This window comes from Electrophorus electricus, chromosome 3 (assembly GCF_041902795.1).
Source record: "Electrophorus electricus isolate QZ-2024a chromosome 3, ASM4190279v1, whole genome shotgun sequence".
NCBI classification, from domain to species: domain Eukaryota; kingdom Metazoa; phylum Chordata; class Actinopteri; order Gymnotiformes; family Gymnotidae; genus Electrophorus; species Electrophorus electricus.
The window spans coordinates 38623199-38651107 of NC_137499.1; the positions used below are offsets into that span (position 1 = coordinate 38623199).

The 27909-nt window shown below is 39.6% G+C and overlaps 1 long non-coding RNA gene across 12 annotated transcripts; it reads right to left on the bottom strand.

Annotated features, from left to right (window-relative positions):
- Window positions 1-104: 104 nt before the first annotated feature.
- LOC145657061 (uncharacterized) lies at window positions 105-25684 on the bottom strand. Of its 12 annotated transcripts, none has more exons than XR_014122899.1 (13): window positions 25563-25684; window positions 24963-24993; window positions 18500-18600; window positions 16653-16760; window positions 16342-16429; window positions 16000-16143; window positions 14566-14754; window positions 12071-12228; window positions 10218-10334; window positions 5388-5512; window positions 2216-3308; window positions 676-820; window positions 105-167 (listed from the first exon to the last, which is right to left on the bottom strand). It is a non-coding gene; the product is annotated as an uncharacterized LOC145657061 (long non-coding RNA). The 12 variants fall into 12 exon arrangements; XR_014122897.1 differs by having other exon boundaries at window positions 2216-4324; XR_014122893.1 differs by adding an exon at window positions 13358-13480 and having other exon boundaries at window positions 2216-5512.
- Window positions 25685-27909: the final 2225 nt, after the last annotated feature.

Genomic DNA, 27909 nt, shown 5'->3' on the forward strand with positions numbered 1-27909 from the left:
TAAGTATTAGTATACCTACTGATATTTTTGTCAATATATATTACATTTATGACTTAAAAATTTTATAATAATTTAACAAAAATGATTAATAATGAAATACTTACTATGTCATTACGAAAATAATTTTCACATTCTGCATCACAGACCATGAGTCTTAAAATAAGTCCCTGTGAAAAAGGAGAGGAGATCATGTTTAGACTAAAACCTGTAGACACTGGAATTCTAATGCTAATCTGATTTATGCCTTTCTTCTCATGCCCATTTACTTTAAATTAACTGTATCATTTTATGCTCTATATGCTCTTATTCATGTTTACATAAAACAATTTTGAATTATTACTTTTGAATGTGCTATACTATTAAACTTACATTGTCTTGGCTAATACACTTTCAATTAACTAACCATATTTGCAAAAAGTGCACATAACATGTATCTTTAGTACAAGGAAGAGTTTTGTTCAGCATTAAGACCCATGTCCTTATAAAAGCAAAAATGTATGCACTGCATTTGCATCTTCATAACATGAGAGAACTTAGAGCTAAGGAGCTACTTTTTAATCAAACACATTCAGACCTTTAGATGATCAGGACGAGATCACCAGGACATCAGATCAGAAGGTTAAGATACATGTGAGCTGTGACATAAAAAGATGCGTAAGCATCATATAAACTCACAATTAACACAGTGCAGAAGGCTTTGCTGCTCATTACGGCGATGTGGCAACCATGAAAGCTCATGTCCTCATGGTCCTGTGTGCCTTGGTAAAGAACATGGATGGGTGAAGAAATGGTATAGCCAAATAACTAAGACCACTGGTTTCTGTAGGAGAGGAGAAAAGAAACCTTTTCAACGCCCTTTTCAGTGTATTATGTCAGTTATCTCTGCAGGTTCAACCCTTAAGAGATTTCTTTGTGAAGCTCAGATTTCCAGAGAGTTCACAAATCCACTTAAAGGTGTCATTTTTTTAATTATCATAGAGGGGCAAAAAAGCAGTTAATTGAATAAGTGTCACGGAACGCTCCCCTCTCACTGGTCTACATGTTCCAGCCTCTGTTGTCTGACAGGCCCGCAGACCGGAGCGTTCCCCTTTTCCAAAGCAACCAGGGGTCTGTCTCCAGGATTCCCTGCGCTCCCTGCTAAGTTATCCTTTCTGTCTGTGTTGCTTTACCTGTTCATGTTTGCTAGTTGTCTGCTGTTCGCTCGTCTGTTCTACTGTCTCTCTGTGTTTTCGTCTACGCTGCTTTCCCCGTTAATATTTGCTTGTTTGATTCCGCTTTCTTTCCTCGTCCGGTGTTCCTCCATCGCTTCGCTTCTGTTTGTTTCCTCTTAATATATATGCAAGTGTTATTTGGTTTTCTTTGAGTTTTATTAATTATGTTTTTTGTCTTGGTTGTTGTTTGTCTAAAGTATGCAGTCCAGTCCAGTGTTCTCTCTGCGTGTCCTACTTTAATACATCTTCGCTGTTCTCCGTTCATGTTTCCTTAATGTTTACTTCCCTGCTTCCCTAGTTCTCGCCCTCACCCTGTTAGCCTGTTAATCTTATGTTATCCTCTTTGTTCTTTGTTATATTCTGTATTGTTAGTCTGTGTCTGTAATTAAACATATTTAGTTATTCTATCCCGTCCGTCCCTTCTATTATGGATTCCCTATGTAATTCAGTTCCGTCTCATGTCCAAGCTGCCGAAACTTCGCAAGTGTGTTCGCGCTCCACCACCCTCGCGTTACATTTTCATGCTGCCTGTAATTTTTCACATAGTCTGTTTTCTGTTGTGCCCCTCACCGAATCCTGTTTACTAATTCTGTTGTGTATTTTTCATTTGCTATGTTTTCCCGGACTCTCCCTGTTGGCTCACTAACCCTGCACCGTTCTAACGACACGGATTGCCGATTTGTCCTTTAATAAATCTTCGCAGCGCATGCGTCTGCTACGTGATCGCTCCATGTTAAAATTATATATGCATAATATTGTCATTATTATTATTATTAGTAGTAGTAGTATGGTTAATAGTCGACTGGATGGAGGATTGTAACTGGTACGATGTATTTATATGATTAAGTGAACACCCGAACAACGTTCACTCTCTTTTGCTCTCTCCACATATGTTGAATAGTGCGAATGCCTGTCTGAAACAACACATATGGACTTAATCACGTTTGAATACATTAACTATATTGTCGGACAATATAGTAGGACAAGTTTAAAAAAGACCTTACCTTCAGTGAGAATTACGATGCTGAACGCACAGCTGAATTTCTGGCTTGTGTTTTTAAAAGTAAGACAGTCCTGCTTTTGGTCTTATGCTAAAACTCTCAATGGACATTTCTGCCCTCACTCAAATCTCAGTTCCCTTTTCTATAGGCTTTGAAGTCTCCCCTGGACGTGTCGATTTACTTTCGATCTTGAAACCACATTTTTATCAAGCTCGCCCTTGGGAAGCCCCATGTGTTCAGAGATGTCACATAAAAATCCCCGAGAATGTGCTATTTATAACAATTAACACAAATGAAAGTTACTGAAGCTTTCGAGGACAGGTCATAATTTTTCACACAAGCGTCAGTTGTTGGACCACATTATGATGGCTCGCGTGTCATTTGGCGTACACACAGTCTATGACCCGGGCACGACCTGTCCCCTCTGTAGGGGTACAGAGACCATCCAGCATGTTTGCAGAGGGGGACATGTGGAGCAGCATAGGCTATGTCATAATTTCTATTAGTTCATCATAGCAATACAATATCATAGGCTAATGCATTAGGTTTATTCATTAACTATTTTTGCATTTACCCACATTTACTCAGTCACTCATTTTTACACTCATATTAACTCCTATAGGAATATAAGTTACTCTAGCTAATCAATACATTGTTTACTCAATATCCACATTTACTCATTCAGTATGTACCTTTCAATGTTTTCTTCTTTTCTTTTTCTACAATTTTTCTTACCTTTTTCTTACTTACACTTTAATAGCTGATCAGCATTTACTCAACATTTAATCATTAAATAATTATCCAGAATACATTGTAACTGCCTACAACGTGGGAACCTTCCTGACCTTCTAGAAGGTAAGAATGTATTAAGCTTTGCATACAGTAGGAGATCACATTTAGAATTTACAGTTACTTACAGTATTAGCATCATTATGAATTGAAGTAACTTCATTACCCACATTACCTATGAGATAAAACATAATGAAAATTGTGTATATACACTAGGTGTGATGACTCAACTATCCTTCCCCATGTTTGACAGTTGTTACACATGGGCTCTGCTGGCAGGCACAGACACCCTGGGTACAAGGTAGAGCTAAGAAAAGGGTTAAAGGTTGAGAGACACATTGTTAGTTTACTAACCAGCAACGTTTATAACAAATATATAATCAAGCTCAAACACTATATCATTGAATATTATATCATCTGTTGTAATCAAATAAACTTAGCAGTAACATGGTTCATGACAAAAAAGTCATGAAAGGGGGGAAATGAGGTAATAAAATGATACTGTAAGCACAAAAGCTATGGATGGCTTAAAATAAACTGGGTTCAGTAGGCAAAGGCCTCTGTAGGCTTCAGTGTGAGGCCTCAAAGGGCCTTTGTGTCAGACCTCTAAGGACCTCAGTAAAAGGCCTCGGTCATCTTGGCCGGGACATCTTGGCATGGCACTGGAACAATCAATGTTATCACGATGGGCACCAGGTGGGTTGAATAGGATCACTTTTTAGAAAAATAAAACAGTTTATGGTTGAATATAATGCTACCAAATTAACTGGTATAGGTACTGAATATCAATTTGCATATGTCGAGTCAGAGAGCATGGATCAGAGAGATAGTTAGCCAGCCGTAGGTTTATTGCTCTATTTAGCATCTCCTACACAAAATACAATGTTGGCTGGATGGGTTCCTTCACACTCCTATGTTCACCTGAGCCTGTTTAGTGCCTGATTGTTTTTGATTATTTGAGCCCTGGGTTTTGTCTTCTAGTTGTGGGTTATTCTGGTAAGACTTTTTTGCCCTCCGTGATTGTGTTTCCCTAATTTAATAAACCACCTCCCTGCGTATGCATTCTGCCTCTCACCTGTTCCTAAGGGAAAGTATTACATAACCGCACAACTTAAAACTAACATTGTTTTTGGCTGAGGAAGGAGACCGGTGAGATGCAGGAGTCAGCAGTCTGAAATATTATTCGTATATCTTGACTTCTTACTTCATAATATATCCATATGTATTACTAACCAGGCTAAACCCTCCACCCAGTGAGATGTAGTCAGTGTGGTTAACCAAGTCAAAGATATCCATTTGCTGTATCCATGGCTCTGATAAGACCTACATGGCAGCAGATGAATGCCCACGTGCAGAGACACATGCCCACACATACATAAACACACACACACACAGATTATGTAACACAAGTTATGAAATGGACATTTGGAGAGTCTTTCATCCATTTGCCTGCATAAGCAGTGCCATAAAAAGTATGGTAATGGAATCTCTTTGTGTTTATCCTCTCTTGCTGCAGCTATGACCGCAGACCTTGGACTCAAGAATATTCAACAGGGACATATTTTCAATACTGGATGAAACCAGAGACTCTCCTGTAATTGCAGAAGGCAGAAATATAGTTGCTGACTTTGGAAACTGGGACGGTAAGAGGATTTTCCACAATTCAGTGGGAGTTATTAGTTACATTTGTGGAAAAGACATAGCAAGACTTAACAGAAAAGAAATAACCTAATCAGGCACCATTTGCCGTTTTTGATTTTCTGCTGAGGAAAATTCTAGGTATTAACAGTACCGTGGTTATGGGTTCAGTACCGTGGTCATGGGTTCAATTCCCAGGGATTACGCATTACTCAAGTTCTTTTCAGACATTATTGTAAGTTGCCAAAAAAAAAAAAAAAAAAAAACATCAGCTAAATGCCGTAAATACTTTTATATCAAGTTCAGCAGTTGCCACCCTCATTTTAAGAGTATATGTTTGTTTTGGTAAGGTGCCCATAAGAGAGATGGAAATATTTTCATGACCAAATGAGGTAATGTGGTTATGGCTCTGGTGCCATTATTTAATAGCAACTTTATTAGATATATCTAATATATAGGTGCATGTTATAAGTTTCAACTACAGACTATAGCTCATCTATCACCACCCACACTTCACCCCATTAATTAGTTGTCATTTTCTGAGCAATGACTGCTTACAGAATATTACTTGCATAAACGTGGCATTTTTCAATACTGTATTAACACATGGTTATTTGTTGAATTGATCAGGCACTGTAGTATTACTTTTAGATTGAGAGTAAATCACCACACCAAAATAACATGTCCAACTAAGAACCTGAAGATAATGACAGCAGCAGGCTCATCCTGAGAGCTCAGCTTGTTATACCTCTCCAGCCTCAAGCGCCTGAATGAAGGCACAGCTCTCACTGGTGCAGGAGTGCACCGTCTCAGTCCGGCCCTCATGGAACAGCTGGGTCATAGAGGCTTGATACATCAAAAGCCATTTCTGTCCTACACACACAAACAAAAACACACTTCACATAAGTTAAACATTTTGGTCAAAGGTTTACACATGCCTGTATTGAATGCAGGCTATAAGTATCTTCCAAGGCTATATGTATCAGCCAGATATGAAGTAATTGTTAGGAGACATGATAAATGTATAAAGCAATTGTCTATGTGTGTGCACTAAACAAGTTAGACAGAAAAAGAGATTCATAAGAGAAAATTCAAAAGGGTAAAAAAAGATTCAGAACGCAGAAGACAGACTGAAACTGAAAGAGAGAGGAAAAGATCCATAAACAAGGAAAATGAGAGAAACCCCCAGGCAGCATGCCCTATAATAAGTCAGATGCTGGACCTGGAACTAATTTATTCCAGTTTAGAAAGTGGAACTTTGTATTGCTGATGAAACATCCTGTTTCTCCGGAAGCTTCACTATAGTTCACTATAGGGTTTCACTATAGTTTTGAATCTCTCTCTCTGAATGTATGTATCCATCTATATATATATAGAGAGAGAGAGAACAATGGTCTCTCATCAGATGTTGCTATATATATATATATATATATATATATATATATATATATATATATATATATATATATATATATATATATATATATCAACATCTGATGAGAGACCATTGGTCTCTGTAATTGCATCACCTTTCATTTACACTTAATGTTTTTTTTTTTACAATTTTAATGGAACAAAATTAGTACCAAAAACACCCTCACCCCCAGTTTGACATTTTCAAATGACCATGTCAACAAACCATCTTTGGGTGCCTTGGACTTTACCAACCCACCCCCCAACCTGTGGGTGTCATGGCTGTTACACAAACGATGTGGTGTCGTGTGACCTTTTCTTGGCTTCCACAAAGTGAACTGGGTGGAAGTGAAAGAAAACAAAATTCCCCACCCATTTTATAAACTATCTACCATAACAATCAGTCTGTATGCACTTGTATCTATATAGCATCTATATGTCTGATGTGCAAAATGTTGTAAATAGCATTGTTACACATGCATTTACAATACACTAGTGGTGTACAGTCAGACCACAAAGGGGCAACAAAAGTGATCAGAAAATAAATAAGTAAAAGGGCTTTTTAGGGCTTATTAAAAGTGAAAAATTAAATTAGGACATCATTTCTACCTGAGAGTGGAAATAATCAAAACTGCTCATTAGTATGACTGCAGGGACTCACTGCTGTGTGGGGCCTACATGTCCTTACTGGTGAAGTTTTCAAGGGTTCTGAACAGTTGTCACGAATGGCCACCCTCCTCACGTCCCTGATGTCACGGTTTCCCTGTCTTCCTGCACTCCCTGGTTCCATGCCTTAGTTTCGTTTTCTCCTCCCCCGTCTGTTCCTCTATTCCACTCGTTTTAGTTTCCGCTGTTCCCATGTTCACCTGTGTCTGTTCAGTGTCTGATTGTCTTGCTTATTAAGGCCCTGTAGTTTTGTCTTCTGGTTGTTGGTTATTGTGGCAAGTTATGTCCTTCTGTCAGTTCTGCCTTATGCTCATTTACAGTTGTTGTCATTACTTTCTGTTTACCCCGGTAGCGTGTTATTTTATCCTTAGTGTTACCCCTTTTGCCTATGTTTGTTTTACCCTTCGTGTTTGTGTTTCCTCATTTCATAAACCACCTTCTGCAATTGCATTCTACTTCTGCCTCTTCCTGGTGGAATCATAACAACAATGAAATGTATGATATTCAATACAGGGGCTGGCCTGTAGCAGCCTTGCTCTTCTCAGGCTTCTGAAGATGGAATTACGATATTATTAATAAAACATCACTCTCTGTCTCCATGTTACCTTAGCCTGCGATCTTTTATTGGCAAATACAGGTGAGACACATTCTGGCATACCCAATTAAATAGCCTTTTTCAAAGCTTCCCTTCAATGAAATTTCACTAGCTAGCCTTCAGAGTACACACTACTTTTGTTTTGTCATCTGTTTGTGAGGACAGTTGTGATGTATTTAGTAATTTAATGTCAAATAACTTATTTTTAGCCTGTTTTATGCAATACACACCTCAGAAGTACACGTTTTCCTCAGTTGCTAAAATTGTATTCAGTTATAATTGTAAGTTGCTTTGTGTAAGTGTCTGCTAAATACTGTAAATGTAAACTTTGTAAGTACCTAAGTGCTCATGTATTATTAGTCAGTTATATTGCCAAAAGTATTCACTCACCCATCCAAATAATTAAATTCAGGTGTTCCAATCACTTCCATGGCCACAGGTATATAAAACCAAGCACCCAGGCATGCAGTCTGCTTTTACAAACATTTGTGAAAGAATGGGTCGCTCTCAGAAGCTCAGTGAATTCCAGCGTGGTACTGGGATAGGATGCCACCTGTGCAACAAGTCCAATACTAAATATTCCAAAGTCAACTGTCAGTGGTATTATAACAAAGTGGAAGCGATTGGGAATGACAGTAACTCAGCCATGAAGTGGTAGGCCACGTAAAATGACAAAGCAAGGTCAGTGGATGCTGAGGTCAGCAACTTTCTGCAGTGTCAGTCACTACAGACCTCCAAACTTCATGTGGCCTTCAGAGTAGCTCAAGATCAGTGCATAGAGAGTGTCATGGAATGGGTTTCCATAGCCAAGCAGCTGCATCCAAGCCTTACATCAGCAAGCGCAATGCAAAGCGTCGGATGCGGATAAAGCACAGCACCACTGGACTCTAGAGCAGTGGAGATGTCTTCTCTGGAGTGACGTATCACACTTCTCCGTCTGACAGTCCAATGAATGAGTCTGCGTTTGGCGATTGCCAGGGGAACGGTATTTGTCTGACTGCACTGTACCAAGTGACTGCACACCAGTGCATAAAGACATGAATGAGCGGGTTTGGTGTAGAAGAACTTGACTGGCCTGCACAGAGTGCTGATCTCAACCTAACAGAACACATTTGGGATGAATTAGAGCAGAGACTGTGAGCCAGGCCTTCTCATCCATCAGTGTCTGACCTCACAAATGTGCTTCCGGAAGAATGATCAAACATTTCCATAAATATATTCCTAAACCTTGTGGAAAGCCTTCCCAGAAGAGTTGAAGCTGTTACAGAGTGAAGCTGTTGCAAAGTGTGGGACAACAGCATATTAAACCTTATGGGTTTTATTAAGTTTGGGATGTCACTCGAGTACATATGCATGAGAAGGCAGATGAGCAAATACACTATATTATTATACTATAACAGTGGTGCTGCAATGAAAAGAACACCACCCTTAACAATTGTTTTATATGAAGTACATTCATAAACTTACAAGTCACTTGCTAATTCAGAACACTTATCTTGTAGGTATATCCTGTACACATGTATCTAAAGTTTGTAGCCTCTTACCATGGACAATTTGTGTTAGCCATCCTCTAGGTCAGTTTCTGTTGCCTGGATATTTTTGAATGGTAGGACCCTCCAGACTAGGACTTATAGAAACTGGGAATAGACTTTCATTGTGTGTTTGTTCTCATTACTTGTTTTAGTTCTGTAATGTTTATATTTTCTGTAATGTTTTTATAGTCAAATACGCCTCTCTACTTAAGAGAAGCCATTTAGGCCATTATTCAAACTTACCCCTCACCCACAATTTCAAATCCTTTATGCTAACCACAAAACTCTCATGCATACTATCAAACCCCTTACACTCACCATCACTCTCACACACTATCAAATCGTTTAAAAATCAGTGAAAAGGCTTGCACACACTGCTTATACATATGAAACACGTGCATATATGATACATTTTTACATAAATAGCCTACTGCTTACATTTGCGTGTGACAACTTACACTTGCATATACATACACTTTGTATATGCAAACATTTTGTATAACTCATACTAGCGCTCCCAATTGTCCACTTTGACAGGGGAACATTGTATGGAACTGGGACTTAATCAGCATGGAAATTCTTTACTTTTTGGAAGTTATCTATGAATTTTTAGGACACAGACAACATATTGGTGTCCCATCACCAATTCATCAACACTTCATGGCATAAAGAGAATTTTAAGCAAATTTTAGAACACACTCTGATTGCTAGTGAAAACTATGTTCGAATAGTTTACATTTAAACATTCCAGCATTAATTGAATTAGAATTTTTGCGATTATACACTAAATAGCCCATAGACCTGCTGGCAACAATGTGGCTATGTCATACTATTAGGGTAAACATTAGCTTCTCAGTATCCTTCAATTGGCCTACAGTATGTGAGTAAATATTCAAAATGTATATCTTGTCATTATTTATTAGAATACACTCCCAATATCAATGACATTCATTCTGAATAGTTACTAAGACAACTTATCTTCTATTAGAAATGATAAGATTATGTGCCATGTCTGATCAATAACCCTCAATCTTAAATTCATTTTCAAATTTCCAAAACACATCAGGGGTTCTTACACCATATAGCATATAAGATCAGAGATCTTTAAGCAATTGTAGTTTGCACACTGCATGACTTATTGGCAATAAGGGATAACACACTACAATATGTTTCACCATCTGATCGAGAGTATGATGGTGTCTCTGAGAGGTTTGATAGTGAGGTCAGTTTGAAAATTGGCCTAAAGGGCTTGTCCATACATGCTGTATGCTTGTGTGTGTGTGTGTGTGTGTGTGTGTGTGTGTGTGTGTGTGTGTGTGTGTGTGTGTGTGTGTGTGTGCATGCGTGCGTGCATGTGTACGCATGCATTAACCTCTGGTGGGATGTCCCAATTCAGATGCTGAGGGGGAGGAAGAGAGTGCTCCACTTCACCCCTGTAGTTTCCTTCTGTGTCATAGCCCAGGTGAAAAGCATCAGTGGCCAGTGTAAACTGAGAGAGAGAGAGAGAGAGAGAGAGAGAGAGAGAGAGAGAGAGACATCAATTACATCATGCATACATCTTTGCATGAAAACAGAAGCACTGAGAAGGAAAGTGTTAATCCCAGAAATGCCAAGCTGACCAAGTAGCTACAGGAGTGGAACACATTTTTCTCTGCACCGATCATCAGCACACAGCGTGGGGAGCACATGCACACAGCATTTTAAGTTGCATCAAGCACTCGGTATTTCTTCTCAAATTGGGACATAGTCTATGTAACCATGACAAACTCCTACATGGTAAACTTGGTCAGTTAACCGCAACAGATCTGACACTGTCCTCTGATGATTTGAGAAGGCTCAAATCATCATCATCATCACAAGCAGGTGTTCCCTGTAATGTAACTGTCCTTTTTAACGTAATGATCCCAGTCAATAATATGCAGGAAAGGCTTCTGTATAACTGTATGCCTTGATTGTGGTCACTGGCTACCCAAATAACTGTATAATATTCATTCAATATGGTTTTCACAGTAATATTACTTTAAGAAAAAGGAATAATTAATGGATTGATAGTTTTCCTTATCCTTTTGTTTATACATATAGAATGATGTATAAAAAGGTTATTGCAAAAAAACCTGTAATACATTGTTCCAGGAATAAGTATTTGCTCTTCCACTCTCTAATCTGAAATCACTGTCAACATAAGAACTTCAACAAGGTCAGACATTTCCTAACAAGACCAGATCTAGAGAAACTCATCCATGGTCTTCTCAAGCAGGTTGATTACTGTAGTGGCCTCCTAATAGATCCCCCCCCCCCCCCCCCCCAAAAAAAAACAAAAACTCTCTGCGAGCAAAAGGAGAGATCACATCACCCCCATTCTTAAATCCTTACACTGGCTACCAGTATACTGCAGAGTTGACTAAGATTTTATTGCTGGTCTTAACGGTGTAGGACTAGTGTATAGCATATATTCTATCTGAAATGCTGCAGCGTTATGGGCTGAACAGAATTCTCAGATCATTAGGAACTAGTCAGTCTTGCCCAAGGTAAAAACTAAGGATTGCGAGCCAACGCACTGAGGAGAATATGAGGCAATATGAGGCAAAATAAAGATGTTTTTATTTTTGATTTACAACCATCTAGTATTGGGATTCTTCCAATATCCTCAGGCGGCTGGTTTCGTTCACCAAAAAACAAAAATAAATAAATAAATAAATAAAAACAAACAAACAAACAAAAAACACACCAGCATAAGTTTTTAAACATAATTGCAGGACGCATAGGCTCCAGTGACATGGACGAACATTTGTTACATAAAGACAGCGGCACTCACATAACACAAGAAATGAACACAAAACCGTAAACAAAAACGATAAACATGAATACATGTAACAACGACACGTGGAACAAGGCGAGTACAACAACAACGCTAACATTTAGCAGACGCATCATTATTTAAATGAACTTTAATCCATTTTAACTTTATTTTAATAAAATTCATTTGTAACAGTTTGTTTACATTTTTTAGCAAAGCCCTTCCTGATGTGATAGCTCTTGGTCTGTACTAAGCTATATTATACTTCTATATCTGACGTGAAGCACTTTAAATTGCTGCTGTGTGAAATGCGCTACACAAATGACTTTGCCTTCCCTTTCATTTTCACCATCAGCATTTGTTTTGTTTTCTCCAAAGTTTCAAATGATGCCGTGAAACCGTGACATTTCAAGACTAGGCTCCCATACCTTGAAATTTTCAACCTAGCGGCCCTGGTCAAGATTGTGTTGCATCTTCCTCCTCTCATCTCCCGCATATGAGCAACTACAGGCGCATCAGCCCAGGAGTGTTCCGCATTGAGCCCATTCTTTCCGTTCTTAAAAAGCACCACTGAGTTATCAAACCACTTGTGGGAGAGAGACAGAGAGAGAGAGAGAGAGAGATAGTTATTCTTCCTAGAACAGGCAAGTGTTCCTCTTTTAATGTCACAATTGGTTCAAACTGGTATAGATTCCTACATCCTGCTCTCTTTTAATAGATTCCTATATTCTGCTTTAGCTACTGTAACAACTAACGCAGCTCAGTAGTTAATGAATAAGCCATTCACAAGGTTAAAATGGAGGTAGGCACGGGAAGAGATTTAAAGGTTTTACAGAGACATGTAGAGGCCTGTTTTGTTTTTGAAAAGATTAAAAACATTACAGTGAAGCACTCGATGTTGACATGCCAAGATGTAGACTAAGAAAATGTTATTAGATCTGTGAATGAATAATACACGCTTCATATACACATGTACAATTAAAATCTGGTAACCTTATGGACTAAGAATGCAAGCTCTACCCTCTGCATTGAAACACTCAGCTGTCTTTATTGCATTATAAATTATAACAGCATGCACAGATATCCATTTAAGCATGTAAAACAAAGGTAAAATAAAGCGCAACACTAACATAACACACACAAATAGTAAAGCACGATATAATATGAATAACATCAAAGAAGTGTGTAGAACACGGTGTCAAACTCTGACAAAGCAGAACACTTAAACAGGGCTTTAAAATAATGTCCAAGCTTTTTAGAAGTCCCAGTGAGCACCACATGATCAACCGTGAGGAATCTAAAGCTGCATCATATGACCCAGACGCCATCTTGATAAGCCTGACCATCTGAACTCAGATTCAGCATGATGGTGATCTTTTGAGAAAAACCTCAAAGAGAGTTAAGAGTTAAAGTGCTGAGCTGCAAAAAGTGCAGCAGTCAGCAAAATCAAAATCTCTGAATACATCTGGAGTACACAACAGACTGACTTCTCTGCATAAAAAGTAAATTGGAACTGGCAGAAAGTAATCCAACAATGGGCAATCAATCTCTCTCTCTCTCCCCCCCCCCCCTCCCTCCCCCCCCCTCCCCCCGTCTCTCTCTAGGCACAGGAGCAGCACATGGCTCAGTCATGCAGGGAGCATCCTAACCTTTGCTAACCTTGCTTCTTTCTTTTCTTCCTGGACCCTTAGATTAGACAGTAGAACATGCCTCACCCTTTTCCCATCATCCTGTAGATTTAGATAGTAGGTATAGGACACATATATACTCTGTGCTGTCTTCAATAAAGTGGAACTCTCTTGATTCACTTCCCTCTTGACTTCCCTGGATCAATCTGGCTACAGAGGACAGAGGGCAGAGGGTTACTTAGAGTAGATCGAACCTGAAGTTCTGGTCACTTTGGACCAGTTTCTAACAGTATCCTCCTTTTACATAAAACTACATTGCCTTAAACCTCAGAAAATTTTATCACAAATATAGAAATTCATAGCATCAAACGAACACACTCTCTCACTCCCAGTTGAAAAATGGACTTAAATCCATCATGTCCTGTAAATGACACCATATGGGGTTTAGCCACAGACCCTACATCACATCCACAGGTTCCACAGTAGAAAGAATGATTTAAATTCACAGAACCACAAAATCTGACCATGAAGAAATTAATGTGACCAACTGAATGCACCATTACAATGCCTAGACTCCCTGGAAGGAACAATTACTATTCATATAACATCTGCAAGTCATCTGGCATTGTTCATCTTTCCCAGCACTCCCACAGTCAGTCATTGCACCATCTGGTAGAAGGTTCTGGAAAATCTCCTCAAAGATAACAGCTGCCACCAGGCTGATATACTCGAACACTATTCTGTTCCCTCCATGCTACAATTTTTACCGGTACACCATTTTAATGGCTTGAGTTCTATCTGTCCTAGTGTTAGTGTTAATCTCAGCACATATACACTTGGATCGAACTGACTCAATTGTATTGTCCCTTTCAAATTCTTGCATCTCGAGTGCACAGCCAAATGAACAGGATGAATATGTCCCGGTCCCCCCCCTTTTCTACGTAAATATCTACTGAGAAAAAATTGTAATGAGTCCGATTGCCTTACTTTGGCAAGGCACAGACCATATTAATAAAGACTGTTATTATGTTATGTTATGTTATGTTATGTTATGTTATGTTATGTTATGTTATTATAATAAAGACCGGGATATTTCACATATATAGAATATCTATATTTCTCTATGCACCCCTGTTTTCTTTTCCTCAGTTTGGACAGAGCACTGTCCACCATTTCACTACGAGTTATACTGTGTATGACTATGTATGTGACAAATAAACCCAACTTGAAACTTGAAACTATTTCATGGCTACATCATTCAGCTATTACTGAAAGCAATACTGTGTTGAGCTCACCTGTCATAGCACTTGCCATGCAGGAGGGATTTGGCATAGTGGTCTAAGCTCCAAGCCGGGTCATCTCCCAACATGCCTTCTTGCTGGTCATTGAGAATGATGAAGAAAGCCGCTTTCTCGATGCAGTCCAGCGAGCGCTTGCTTATCGCTCAGCTAAAGTACTACCTTTGTACATGGGTCCATGGAAACCTAACACAATGGCAGGATACAGAATTTAACTTCCCGTCTAATGGGAACAAAAAGAAGCCATGCATTCTCCAAGTTAGTACAGCTGCAAACTCAAACTCACAAGCCACTGGAATAGGACCACAGAAATTGTGAGTTTGCGTATTCCCAGTCTGTATCTGGTTATTAATTATGGTCTCTATGGGCTTTAATGGGCCTTTGGGCTTTTATTTGAATGGGCTTTTCTTCCACAACTGGTCTGATACTGTGGATTTGGCCCATTTTTTACCTTTCATTTTTAGCTCCACATTTACATTCCAGGCATTTCATCATCATCATCATCATCCTTACTGAATTATGTCACACAGAAACACTCAGGACTCAGAGAGGTATGACAGAGTTTTTAAATAGCCTGAGCTGCAAAAGCACAACAGTTCACACTCATCCAAACACAACATTTCACATTCATCCACTAGAGCTATTGTTAGGGTTAGCAACATACTGTTTTTAGCAATGTAAACAAATAATTGGAAACCACTAGAAAAACAACAACAACAACAGTATAACAGCTCAAAGCAAAGCCCAGTACTTCACCATAATGTTTTGTACTAAATTAATATGGGTATTACTGAAGGGGTATTACTGAAGGAAGTTTCAATAGCAAAAACAGAAAAATATGTTCAAACCTATCTCTTACACATCAGAGAGTTGCTTATTGCATTTAAGAAACTCGGCAGCAGCATCTGGTGGCAATTCACATGAAATGCAATGGACGGAGATTAAAACAAGAGTAGAGCAATCAGATCTGAGAGCGCAATCAGATATTAGGTTGCTTGTGATGTTGTTTCTTGTTCACACACTCGAGGAAGCCTTTGTTGTCTTAGTTCTTCCATGGCAATGCTATGGAGTCTCAACTCCACACCTAGAACCATATGTATTAAACTAACTGGGAATTCGGCCATTTTCTAGAGTCTCCCAGTGTAGAAATTATTTACAAGGCACACTAAAAAATGTAAATAACAACAGCGCTTGGTAACTGAGCTAACAGCAATTTAATTAAACATACCAACATTTACATACAAATGTTTAATATCAAGAGTAATACATTTTACTGAGGAGTTAAGTACTGCTATATCAGTCAGAACATTTCATCCTAAAAAGAAACGCTCCTTAATGCACATGTGCATGCATGCATGCTCACACGCACACACATGTGTGCGCACACACACACACGCACACGCACATGCACACACACACACACGCACACACGTTGCCTGTATTGAGTTCTCCCAACTTTTCCTCTGCCAGCTGTGGGGGTGAAGGGTTGTCAAGGATTCTCTGGATCTGGAACTGTGTCTCTCTGGGGGTAGAAGGCGGCCAGCATGGTACACCCACAGCCTGAAATAGCGCCCCCTGTGGAACAGAGCCACAAACCCACTGTCCTGCCAGTGCTGCAACGCATCAGGGCTAAGGGGGGTTAAGGGTTAAAAACTAATTCATTAAGGGATACGACTGCACATAAGTGTGTGTTCATGTGTGCATGGGGGTATATATATGTGTCTGAGTATGAGTTTGTGTGTATGTGTGTTTATGAGTATGTGTGTGGATTACCTGTCTCTTCTCCAGGAGTGCATGTTGTGTTGAACATGCACTCACAATGGGTTACACACAGTGGTATAACAATAGCAGACACATGAGTCTAAGGGTCGAGAGAGAGATACAGACAGACACAGACAGAGAGAGAGAGAGAGAGAGAGAGAGAGAGAGAGAGAGAGAGAGAAAGAAAGAAAGAATGAATGAGAATGTAAGAAACTGTCATTATTTCAACTGAGAGGAAGTACAACAATTGGAGTATTTTAGTAACAAATACACCAATACACTTGCCAGTATCTAAAGATCTTGGGGGGGGGGGGTGTACATACAGGCTTGAGCTCTTCTCGGTTGACCCTCCAACGATACAACAAAAAGGCCATAACAGTGTTTCCTGCTCATGCTGCCTGATTGGCCATTGGGGTCACATACAAGAAGTCCTACAAGTGAAACAGACCCAAGGAGAAAAGATGGAACAGACAATCATGTAACGGAACACACACACACCAGCAGCAGCAGGGGAGACGACTGGAATATGGAGTATACAGTAGTAGAATGTCAAAATGCATTTTATTTACCTTTACTTAGTTTTAAGTAAAAGAGATAATGATTACATATAAACAGCTGTGCAACACTCAAAATAGATTTCCTTTAGCAGGGAAATACAATATTGGTGAATGAGTATGGAACATTTACATGGAAAGCAACAGAGAAAGAGAGATGAGGACAAAAAGGGGAAAAAAATAGAAGACAATGGAGACAGAGTGACAATGCCATTCAAATAATACAGTGTGTAAAAATACATTCTAGAGTGATTACTGTTGACCATGATGGGAGTCAAACATAAACATAAGATAAACATACTCCTCCCACCAGTCACTCACCTGGGGGAAAAGAGAAGAAGAGAAAGACAGTAGAAAAAGTGAGAGAGAGAAAAAGAGAAGAAGAGAGACTACAGAACAAGTGAAAGAGAGGGAACGAGAAGGGGGTAAAGATCTCTCGTTACATTACTCTTGTATTACTGACCCAAAATGTGGATTTTCTTTAGCCTAAAGCAACTCTTAAAATACTTAAAAATCATGCAGTTCAAAGCAATGAGAGTTCAAAGCAATGCGAATTCAAAGCAATTTGAGTTCAAAGCAACGCAAAACTTAATTTTTTCTTCACTAGCACTCTAGCATGGCTGTAGTTGATGTGCAGGGTGTAAGTAGACAGCTCATCTGGCCCTGGAATATTCAAGTTCAAAAATACAACCTGTCAACTCAGCACACCAAGTGAACGCCAGAGCAACGATTGCAATGAGAGGCCAGAGGCTAAAGAGGTCAGGGGTCTCAAAGACACATATAGTTGGTAGCCCACAGTGCCTTCAGCTTGAGGCATTCTGAAGGCGGTTTCCCAGAGTTCCTCTCAAATTCAGCAGCCAATTGGGTGGTGCACTCAAACTCTGCATCACTCAGCAAGGGTCACATGGACACCAGAAACTGATGGAGAAACACAAACATGGTGCAGCTAGTTTCCCTTCGATGGCCACTATTAGACTTACCCATGCATAGGTTGTGGGAGCCGAGTACTGGAAGGTTTACTGTACATTTGCGGGGTGTAATGACTTCTATGATAGCATATGTATTGTCACACACATCCCACATTTACATTCCACTGGCCTCACACATGCACACTGTGATGGAAAATATTATTTGATCATGTATAATCATGTATAATCATGTTAATCCTTTCCATCATATAATCCTATATAAATGGTTTAGTCTGCAAAGTCTGTCTCTGTATATTGTGTGAACAAATGACTGTTGGAATGTTGCTTTATGACCTGCATGTGTTGTGACCTTCGGGGATCGTAAAGAGGGCCAGCATCCTGGCCAGAGTCCTGGAATATGCAGGAATATAAATTACCAAATGGAGCAGGAAATGCTTAAACAAGATCACAGAGCACCCCCTGCCTGGGGAGGGGGTTGAAGTTTAGATATAAGGAGTAGAGTCAGTCTACCCCTTTAGAGCTTTCGCTTTCGAGCATTAGCTCTCACACAGCTGTGTTTTGTGTGTCCTATTTTCTTTATTAAATTACTCTCTTAATCACGTCTGACTTGCTGTTTGTTCAAAATTCCACCACAACACGCATGTACGTACGCAAAGACACACACACGTCCTATATATGGTGACTCACCCTTTCCAGTGTGTCTTTGATGGTTGGAACAGGAAAGTGTGGTAAGGAGGCTTGCAGATGTAGCGTAGCGGCTTCCTGCTAGAGAGCAAGCTCACTAGAGTCTGTCACCAGACATGACACACACACACACACACACATACGGCATGCCTCAGATACTCCGTCAGCAATTTTATCAAAAGATGTAGAGTAGCGGCTTCCTGCTAGAAAGCAAGCTAACTAGAGTCTGTCACCAGGCAAGACACACACACACAGCATGCCTCAGATACTCCGAAAAACAATAACCAAGCCAAATGCAAACTGCAGTACTCAAATTGTCATCAAAAAAACTTTGTGTGGTATGCTTTGTGTGGTATGCTTTTGTGGTGCTATTTCCACACTGGCCCCAGGCCATTAAGTATATTACAGTATGGACAGGAGTTTGGTATCCGGTGGTGTTTCTGTGAAATGATTGTTAATTGCTTTATTTATTTTGCTATTATCTTTAACAAAATGATCAAAAGTTTTACCACAATTATTTTTGTGTGCTGGATCATATGACTGTTGTGATTCAGGAAAACACTCATAAAACACTCGTCTGGTATATGTGAGACTGACCAGGATGCCCCTAGCAAAGAACATTTTCATTTGCAAAGTAAAATGCATAATATTGTGATACCAACTCATAAACAATATATTGTATAGTCCTGGTTCTCAATAGTGAAGATGGGACACTGACCACCCAGATTTTGGTGGTGGTGAATATCTGGCCATGCTGCTCAAACATCCAGTCCTGATAGGACAGCAGCAGCTTCAGGCAGAACCTCCAGGACCAAGATCACAGAGAGCCACAGCAGAGTGCTGAACAACTATGCCGACAAAACCGTCTGACCGTGGCCACGGGGGCGGGGGGCTGGGGTCAGAGAAAGAGACCATTGCTAAGTTAAAACAAAGAGCAAAATCACTATCCTTTATCAAGCTGAAACAGCCATGATGGATAAAAGTTTCTATTTATTTCAACATTTGTACAGAGAGAAAAATCCATCATAGAATTTCATAGAATTTAAAAGGGGAACAGCACTTCTTCCTCTAGGTGGCACCAGAGAGTTAAGCTAGAAAAGAATTTACTAAAAGTGATAGCATTGTTCTGTTTCACAAGTAGGTTGTTGTTTCACACTGCTTCTCACATAACAAGGACTATTAAGACTGCCATTATAGGATGGCTGTAATTTTTTATGTTGCTAGTCCGCTAATAAGACACCATCTAAATTTAACTCATAGATCTTTGTCACATTATCAACTAGAAATACATTCACCCACAAGTATAGGCATCGCTAGACTCCAAGAGTCTACCTGGTTGTTACCTGGGTGGGAAGTGCTTCTGGATAACAGCAATGAGACCCATGGAGGGGTCAGACTGTATGTATAAACTGTTTAGGATCACTATGCAACGAAAAGCCAGGAGGAGAGACTAGCGGGGTAGACGCCCTTCAGGACTCCGTTACATCCAGAGAGAAGAGAAGGGTTATAAGCATTCATTAATTTTCACATGCATTTACATGCACATGCATACACACACAGACATATACACACATGCACAGAGGTCTAAGATACACACACACACACACACACACACACACACACACACACACACTGAACTCTGAAGAATTAAGCAGCAGAGTGTGAATTAATGAAATACATTCAGCTTCAAGCAAAAGACAGGAGACAGTTAAATATACACAGCACATTCACAGTAGAGTGTGGAAAAGATGCAAAGCAAGATTGTTCATAATAATGTTTCATTTCCAATCTCATTAACAACATGTCCATTAGGCGTTCTGTTCAGAGAGAAGAGATGGGTCATAAGTATAGATTAATGTGTAGCAGGCTTGTGTGCATGCGCCCCCTCATCTCCTACAAAAATGCTTGCACATAAATTTCATAAAGATGCACCTTCGCAAATGGACGAAGTCACATCTCACTTTCATTCTACTGATTCGCTTCTTCCAGGAGCACACTCCTGACAGATAGATCTGCCTGAGTGCCTGCCTGGAGAGCTGCAGGTCCAAGCCCCCTGGAGTGATGGTGAACTTGAACGCCACTGCCTGGTGGGCTTCCGCCATTACAGCAAATACAGTCGAACTTTGTGGAGTGTGCGCACACGCACCCACACACACACACACAAATACACACATATATACAGAAACGCACATGCAAAAATACATACACACAAACTTGCAAAACACACACGAATCACACACACACACATACATGCAAACATACACAAATCACACACGACATCAAAATACATTTTCTATAAGATGAAACCTTTGGCAAACAGACATGAATATCAGACAAAAAAGTGAAATCAGCCCGACAGAGTGAGACCAGCCTGGAAGAGTGAGCAAGCCTAACCAAACAGATAAACCTGGTCCAAAATAGTGAAACCATCCTAACGGAGACTGACACAAGAAAATGCTAACTTAACGCAGTGACAATAATATATCACTCTGCTTTGACTTTGCAGAGTGTATCCCTGTGTAACAGTGGTTGCTCAGTGGTTAAGGTACTTGACTTGTAATCAGAATGTTGCTGGTTCAACCCACTGCCAAGTTGTCACTGTTGGACCCCTGAGCAAGGCCCTAAGCCCTCAAGGTCTACTCAGTCATAAAAGTAAGTTTTTTTGGATAAAAGAGTCATCTAAATGCCAAAAATGTAACAGACCAGCCCAATGTCTTGGCCATCTGCTAGGCCACCTTAGGCCACCAGATGGAGGCAGAGGATAGCTGCTAGGTAATCAGGGAAATTAGTTAAACCTGTCCTCCTGGAAACTTAAGAGCAGCTCACAGGCTTTTTTGCTGCTCACTCTTTGTTCACTGTTCTGGCAAATGATTAGGTTGGTAGAGCCCTCAAGGTTTGCTTCTTGGGTCTGTGATGGAAATTATTATTTGATCATGTATTATCATGTGATTCATATATAATCATGTTAATCCTTTCTCTATGTAATCCTATATGAATAGTTTAGTCTGCACATTCTGTCTTTGTATATTGTGTGAACAAAACGACTGCTGAATCAGCTGCTTCGTGATCTTGCATGTGTCGTGCAACTAATGCTGATAAAGAGGAACTAGCAAACTGTGTCTGTCCTGGTGGAACAGAGCATCCTGGTATGTGCAAAAGTGTTTAGCACGATAAGGAGCAGGAAACGGGTAAACAGGATGATGGGACATCCCTTCCAGGATGTGAAGTTTAGGTATAAGGAGCAGAGCCAGTCTACCCCTTTAGAGCCTTTGCTTTAGAGCATTAGCTCTCACACAGCTGCGTTTTGTATGTCTTATTTTCTTTATTAAATTACTCTTTTAATCACGTCTGACTTGCTGTTTATTCAAAATTCCACCACAGGTCTTGTTTGCTCTTTCACCCAACTTCACCCAAAAACTTTAAGCCAGGAGTGTCCAAGTACTGTCCTGGAGGTCAGGTGTCCTGCAAACTTTGATTGTTCCAAGAGGGGCAGAGACCAGTGTGGTTTGATTGCATACGTAAAACACACCTGATTCAACTCATAAGGAGGTGGGATTGCATTCTCTCTTTAGACCAGCTTTGATCCTTTTTAAAATGTCATGCAAGGTTTATGATCAAATTCACTGAAGGGGTACTGGACAATTCTTTAAACAAAAACATTCACAATCATGTTCAGTAGCTAATGTCTAATGGCAGTTTCAACTGAAGTATTATACAGCTGCTCTCCAAGGAAAGTGGGGGGTTTTTTGTTTGTTTTTTTGCTCATGGCAAATTACATAATTTATTTTATTTTCCTTTAGCTATGACCATGGATTCTGAAAAAATGCAATTATTCTTGTTTGTAGAGGAGTTTATAAAATTTTACAGAAGCTTTTGATGCCATTGTTTACTAAAATATATAATTAAGCAATAGCCTTCTGGCATTGAGTCCATAAATCTATGGATTTGAAAGGGACAGCACAGATTATCTGCAACTTTGATCCCATAGTCAACAGAGCAGTAAAGTTGATGCACATATCATTAAATCATGGAATGCAGTTTTTGAGACTGCACAGGAAAGTGCCACCAAATGGCACCCAGCTGTATTACAATCACAACAACCTGCTAGGAAGGGTCTTCTGGAAACCTGCTTTGTTTGTTTTTCTGGTTCTCTAATGCTATTTGTGTAGAGTTATAACAAAATAATGAGTGTGCTATTGTCAGTACACAGTAACACATTCCTGAGAGGATTTCCTTGTTCTCTTATGCACATGCTTTAACACCTTACATTTTGTTTTTGATTAAAATATGAGATATTTAGGATCACTGTTACAAAATTGCTAGCCACACTTGCATGCAGATTGATTTTAAAACATCCTGTCAAAAGAAAGTTAGGAACAGAGACATGGTTAATTAATTCTCAGTTCTAGTCCTGTACATATAATAAACACAATTAAACTAGTTAAAACAGTTGGACAGCATCGGTTAAAACAACTGACCTGGACCTAGAAGACCGGAGTTTGATTAAAAAGAAATTAAAAAAAACACTACTAATATTTAATATGAGTCCTTCATCAAAGCTCATAATACTACAGTTCACCTACCTTTAAAACATGAGAGCATGAGCAAAGAGAATCATGATGTCACCAAGAATACACCCATCAAGCTGAATGAGCATTTGAGCACTACTCAGAAGGGAAACACCAGAGGCTCAAAGCACCACCTACTGACAGGTGGAGCTCACACCAGGACTCCAGACAGGACCAGACAGAACAACCTAAGCATTGCCTACACTGAGTATAAAAAAGCATCACAATGCAATACAGCTGGATACCTTAATGCCTGGCTATATATAAAGTCAATAAGACCACAAGAGCCTTCACCCAGAACTCAGTGGCACATGGGATGTCAACTTGAAGACAATCGCTCAGGTGACCATAAAGTGTGGTGTATATAACAAGGACATACAACTACTGTTCTGAATAGGCCAGAATCCTCTCAGCCAGATCAATAAAAGTGGGTATGGATACATATTTAGTAATGGTAACATCATCAGCCACCTCCTTTACAAGGATGACATAAAGCTGTATGCCAAGATGGAAAGGAACATTGACTGATCCAAAAATAACACTTCTCAAGATCACTGATACTGGAATGTCATTTGGGCTGGAGAAGTGAGGTCGGTCCATAGTAAAAAGAGGAAAAGTGTTCAGGACAGATGGAACTGATATACCAAAAGGCCATATAACAGTACTGGAAGACAATCACATTAATGCCAAGGTTTCCCCAGTTCTGAAAGGGGCATTTGGAGTTATGGCCCTTAAATTGGAAGAGCAGCTCCATCAGATCCCAGGAATGACATATTCAATCTCAGTCCAGAAGAGCATAATCCTAGAAACAGCAAAAATACTGTTCCACACCCTCCAACTCTTCTGGTAGAAGAGTGTGAGGAAAATGGATGACCACTCACTAGAAATTATAATATAATAATAATATATAATAATATTATACATTTTAATAAACTATAAACTAAACTATAATAAAACTATCTTAACTGTTTTTAACAGTAACTAAATTGTAAGGCTCTATTGTGTTGCTCTAGCACTATTGTGTTGCTCTAGCACTTGTCTTGATCTAACCCCCATCCATCAGGCTCACTGCTGTATATCACTACACAAAAAAAAATAGTAGTGTGTCTACCTGCCACAACAGTAGACAGAGGATGAGCCAGCACAGAAATGACAGACATAGTGCATATCTAAATTTACAGAGACAGGAAATACACTGAAATATAGGGAAAAGACACACGCAAACATAGACATACTGTTTCTTCTCTCTGCCTCTGGCTCACAGACAAGCTGCTTTGCTCTACCCATCCTAATCCTATGGTGAATTGAATAGCTCATCCACAACAAGAGACATCTGTGAGCCAGGTGGGTGGCTATGGTGATGGTATGCCAAGAGCACTAAGAATTCTTTGATACTGTCGACTGGATGCAGCCAAAGTCACTGCACATATATGGGAGGATTTGCTTGAATCACCACAGCCAGTCACCTCCAGTCACACCTTCCTCCACACAGTGTGTCATGAAGAAATGCTCTAGATGTTGTTTTTCATCAGTAAACTCATAATGGACTGGAGCAAGACTGGGAGCCAGCTGTGATCTCTGTCAAAGTCAATTGCCCAGTCTGCAAAGGGAAGGCAGTCAGCTTTCCAAACTATTGTGCCCATTAAGTGGAACAAACAAGCTGAAACTTAATACCAGGTAATACCTTCCACTGTGGGGTTTGTGAGGATTTACTGTTCATCTGATCATAGAGGTTTGCAAGATTTTAAGATGCTTTTGCGGACAACAACCTTTTTACTATCAAAAATAATATTGAATCCATACAGTAATTTTGGCTAGAACTCTTAACGAATATGAATGGCACAATACAGACCATCAGCAACGCAACAAAGTAGAGAAGGGACATCTGAAAACCTCACCTCCTGTAAACGAACAGTCTCTGGACTCCGCCTATGTAAATGACACAAAATTTTCACATTAAATTTAACAATGCGAGATAATGCTTGTAGATAATGCGCCACTGCACCAGTTACGATAATCAGTCTATAGACTTATTTTGCTTCGTTGTCGTGTAAGCATTTTACTTTTAGTAAGTTATATACATCAAAGCGATGTGTATGATGTTATCTATAGTATGCATTTGAATAAAATGTATAAAATGGTGTTGGTGCAAATTTTGTTTTCGGGAGTTTAAACTATTTGTGACTCGCATGAGAAGCAGTCACATTTCTGTTTTTGGCTAAAACATGAACTAAACATTAATTCAGATTTGAGTGTTGAAATATAGCTTACTTAAATAACCTTGTTTAAGGAACAACGCTAATTTAAGGGGGTTTTGTTGTTGTTGTTGTTGTTGTTGTTGTTGTTATTTCTGCTTTAATTTTTACTTTTTGAGGGATGGGGATTGCATACTTTTAAACGTCCTTAAAATAATTACAAGAACTATCAAAAAAGCCCCGAAAAGCAAGATCTATTTCATCCTGAAGTAATAATGAATCATTAAAAGTAGTCCGTCATACCTGTCAACCAATACGAATATCAGGACAGGAATTCCAGAAGATTGCCAAAACAGATTTTCCTTTCACACTTTCCCTCCTGCATGTAACACAAAACACAACTGAAGACTCATGGTCGATGGCCTGTCGTCGTAAAATTCACTGCGATAATTTCCTTATTTACGGTGACCCGGAAAGGCAACAAACAAACAAAAAACCACCAACTTTAGATAAAAGATCATAAACTAGGAGAAAACGAACGGAGTGCAGAATAAACACGTGACTTATATACTTTTGTATTATAGCCAGGAATCTAATAAGCTATAGCAAAAGTGGCTGCTTATTGGAACATCAAAAAGCAAAGTCTCAAACTGCTATTATCTCTCTTCTATTCAATCACTCTACAACAAATTATAGTGCAATGGCTGTGGTAGCTCAGTGGTGAAGGTGCTTGACTTGTAATTGAAAGAGTGCTGGTTCAAGCCCCCCCACTGCCAAGTTGCCACTGTTAGGCCCTTGAGCAAGGCCCTTAACCCTCAAGTTGTACTTGCTCATAATTGAAATTCGCTTTGGATAAAAGCATCAGCTAAATGGAAAGTTGAACTACAATACCAATAATGTTGTTTTTATTACTGCATACATTTTATTGATTGTGCACTTAAATAAACCTGCATGTTTATACTGCATTTATCCTGCAGTACTAAAACTGCATTTTTATTTATTTTTTACTTCTGCAGTTGTGCTGTGTGCATTTTTACTACATTTCTACTGCAACCCAACTAATATCTAACCAATAACTAATAATAACTAACTAATGCTAATAAAGTAACTAAAACTAATAATAGACAATTCTGGCCTTAGATACATATAACATTTCACAATGTAATTAATTGTTCAACTAAAACTAAGCCAAACACAGTAAGCATGTGGGAAGATTAATAACACTCTTCCTGCTTCACATATTAAATTAATTAGTCACCAGATACTGCTACCACTGCACAACCTTACTGTTGCTGTGCGTCCTTCAGGCAAACATTACAAGGGCAATTCCAAGCAGTCTGAATGCTGGTACTCCAAGTCCACATATATTTCCACTTACCAGTTTCTTGGTACACACTCAACAGGTGCAGTTTCTTTAAACTTGTGTGGCCTCCTGCCTTTGAGTGAGTAACTGGCCAACACGTTCCTTCTGTCATGGCTTCCAGCTGTTCTTTGCACTATATTACCCACAAACCATTAGTTCACTCCAAGTCACCTGACAGGTGATCAGACCTATTGCTAGTTACTCTTTATCATCTCCCTATATAAGCCTAGCTTACTCTATTAAACATTGTGAAGTCTTGTCTGCCAGTCACACAGTTCTGAGCATTTGTATTTACTCCTGTAGGTATTTCTATTTCTAATACCTGTAGGTATTTATATTCTTTTGGATTTGTTTGCTCATTGCTTGCTATCGGGATTATACCCATGCCTGTATTCTGACTATATCTTTAGATTGTTCCACTGTGTCACGGCTAGTCCATCCTCGCTTCCATATTCCAGGGTTTCCCTGTTGTGTCTGTTTTCCTTTACTTCCTTGCTGTTCCGTTCCTTAGTTTCGTTTTCTCTGCCCCCTTGTCTGTTTTTCCATGCCTGTCATTACTTTCACCTATGTCTGGTTAAGAGTTGATTATTTCATGTATTTAAACCCTGTCTGGTTCCCTGTGACTTCGCTTTTCACTGGATGTAAGTCTGGATGTCTTTGAAAGACCATATTTGTATCTAGCTTTGTACTCCGTGCCTTTGTGATTCATCCCAGCCTCTATTATAGCCCACTTCCCCAATTACCTTTGTGTGTTGTTCTTTGTTTAATCATGTATCCTCGTTCTCTTTGTATTGGCTCAGTGACCCTGGACTACTCTGACGACTATGACTCTGGATTTGCTCCTAATAAATCTCGCTCTTCTCCGCACATGCGTCTGCCTCCTTACTGTTCACCAGTACTGTATCATCACTGTATCCTGTATCATCTACATACCTGCACTTGATTCTGACTCGTTCTGACAAACCTGACAGATTGAGTCGGCAGGTACGGGATCACTACCAGATACTCTAGCTGCTCAAGGTCATCTGTTGAACCAACATCATCAGAGGCTTGAATCATCAGAGACCATGGCTGATGAACTAGTGAGGCAAACCCAACAACTTACCACCTTGGTTACATTGGTAACAGAATTAACATAGCGCCTGGCAGCTTTGACGTCGAATGAGGTGAGAACTCCTAGTGTTGTGCCTCTCTCTCCCTCAACCGCTAGTCCTTCTTCTTTCCATCTGGCCAGATGAGTGTCATGGTCATTCTGCTTGCTGCAAGGGATTCTTGCTCCAATGTTTG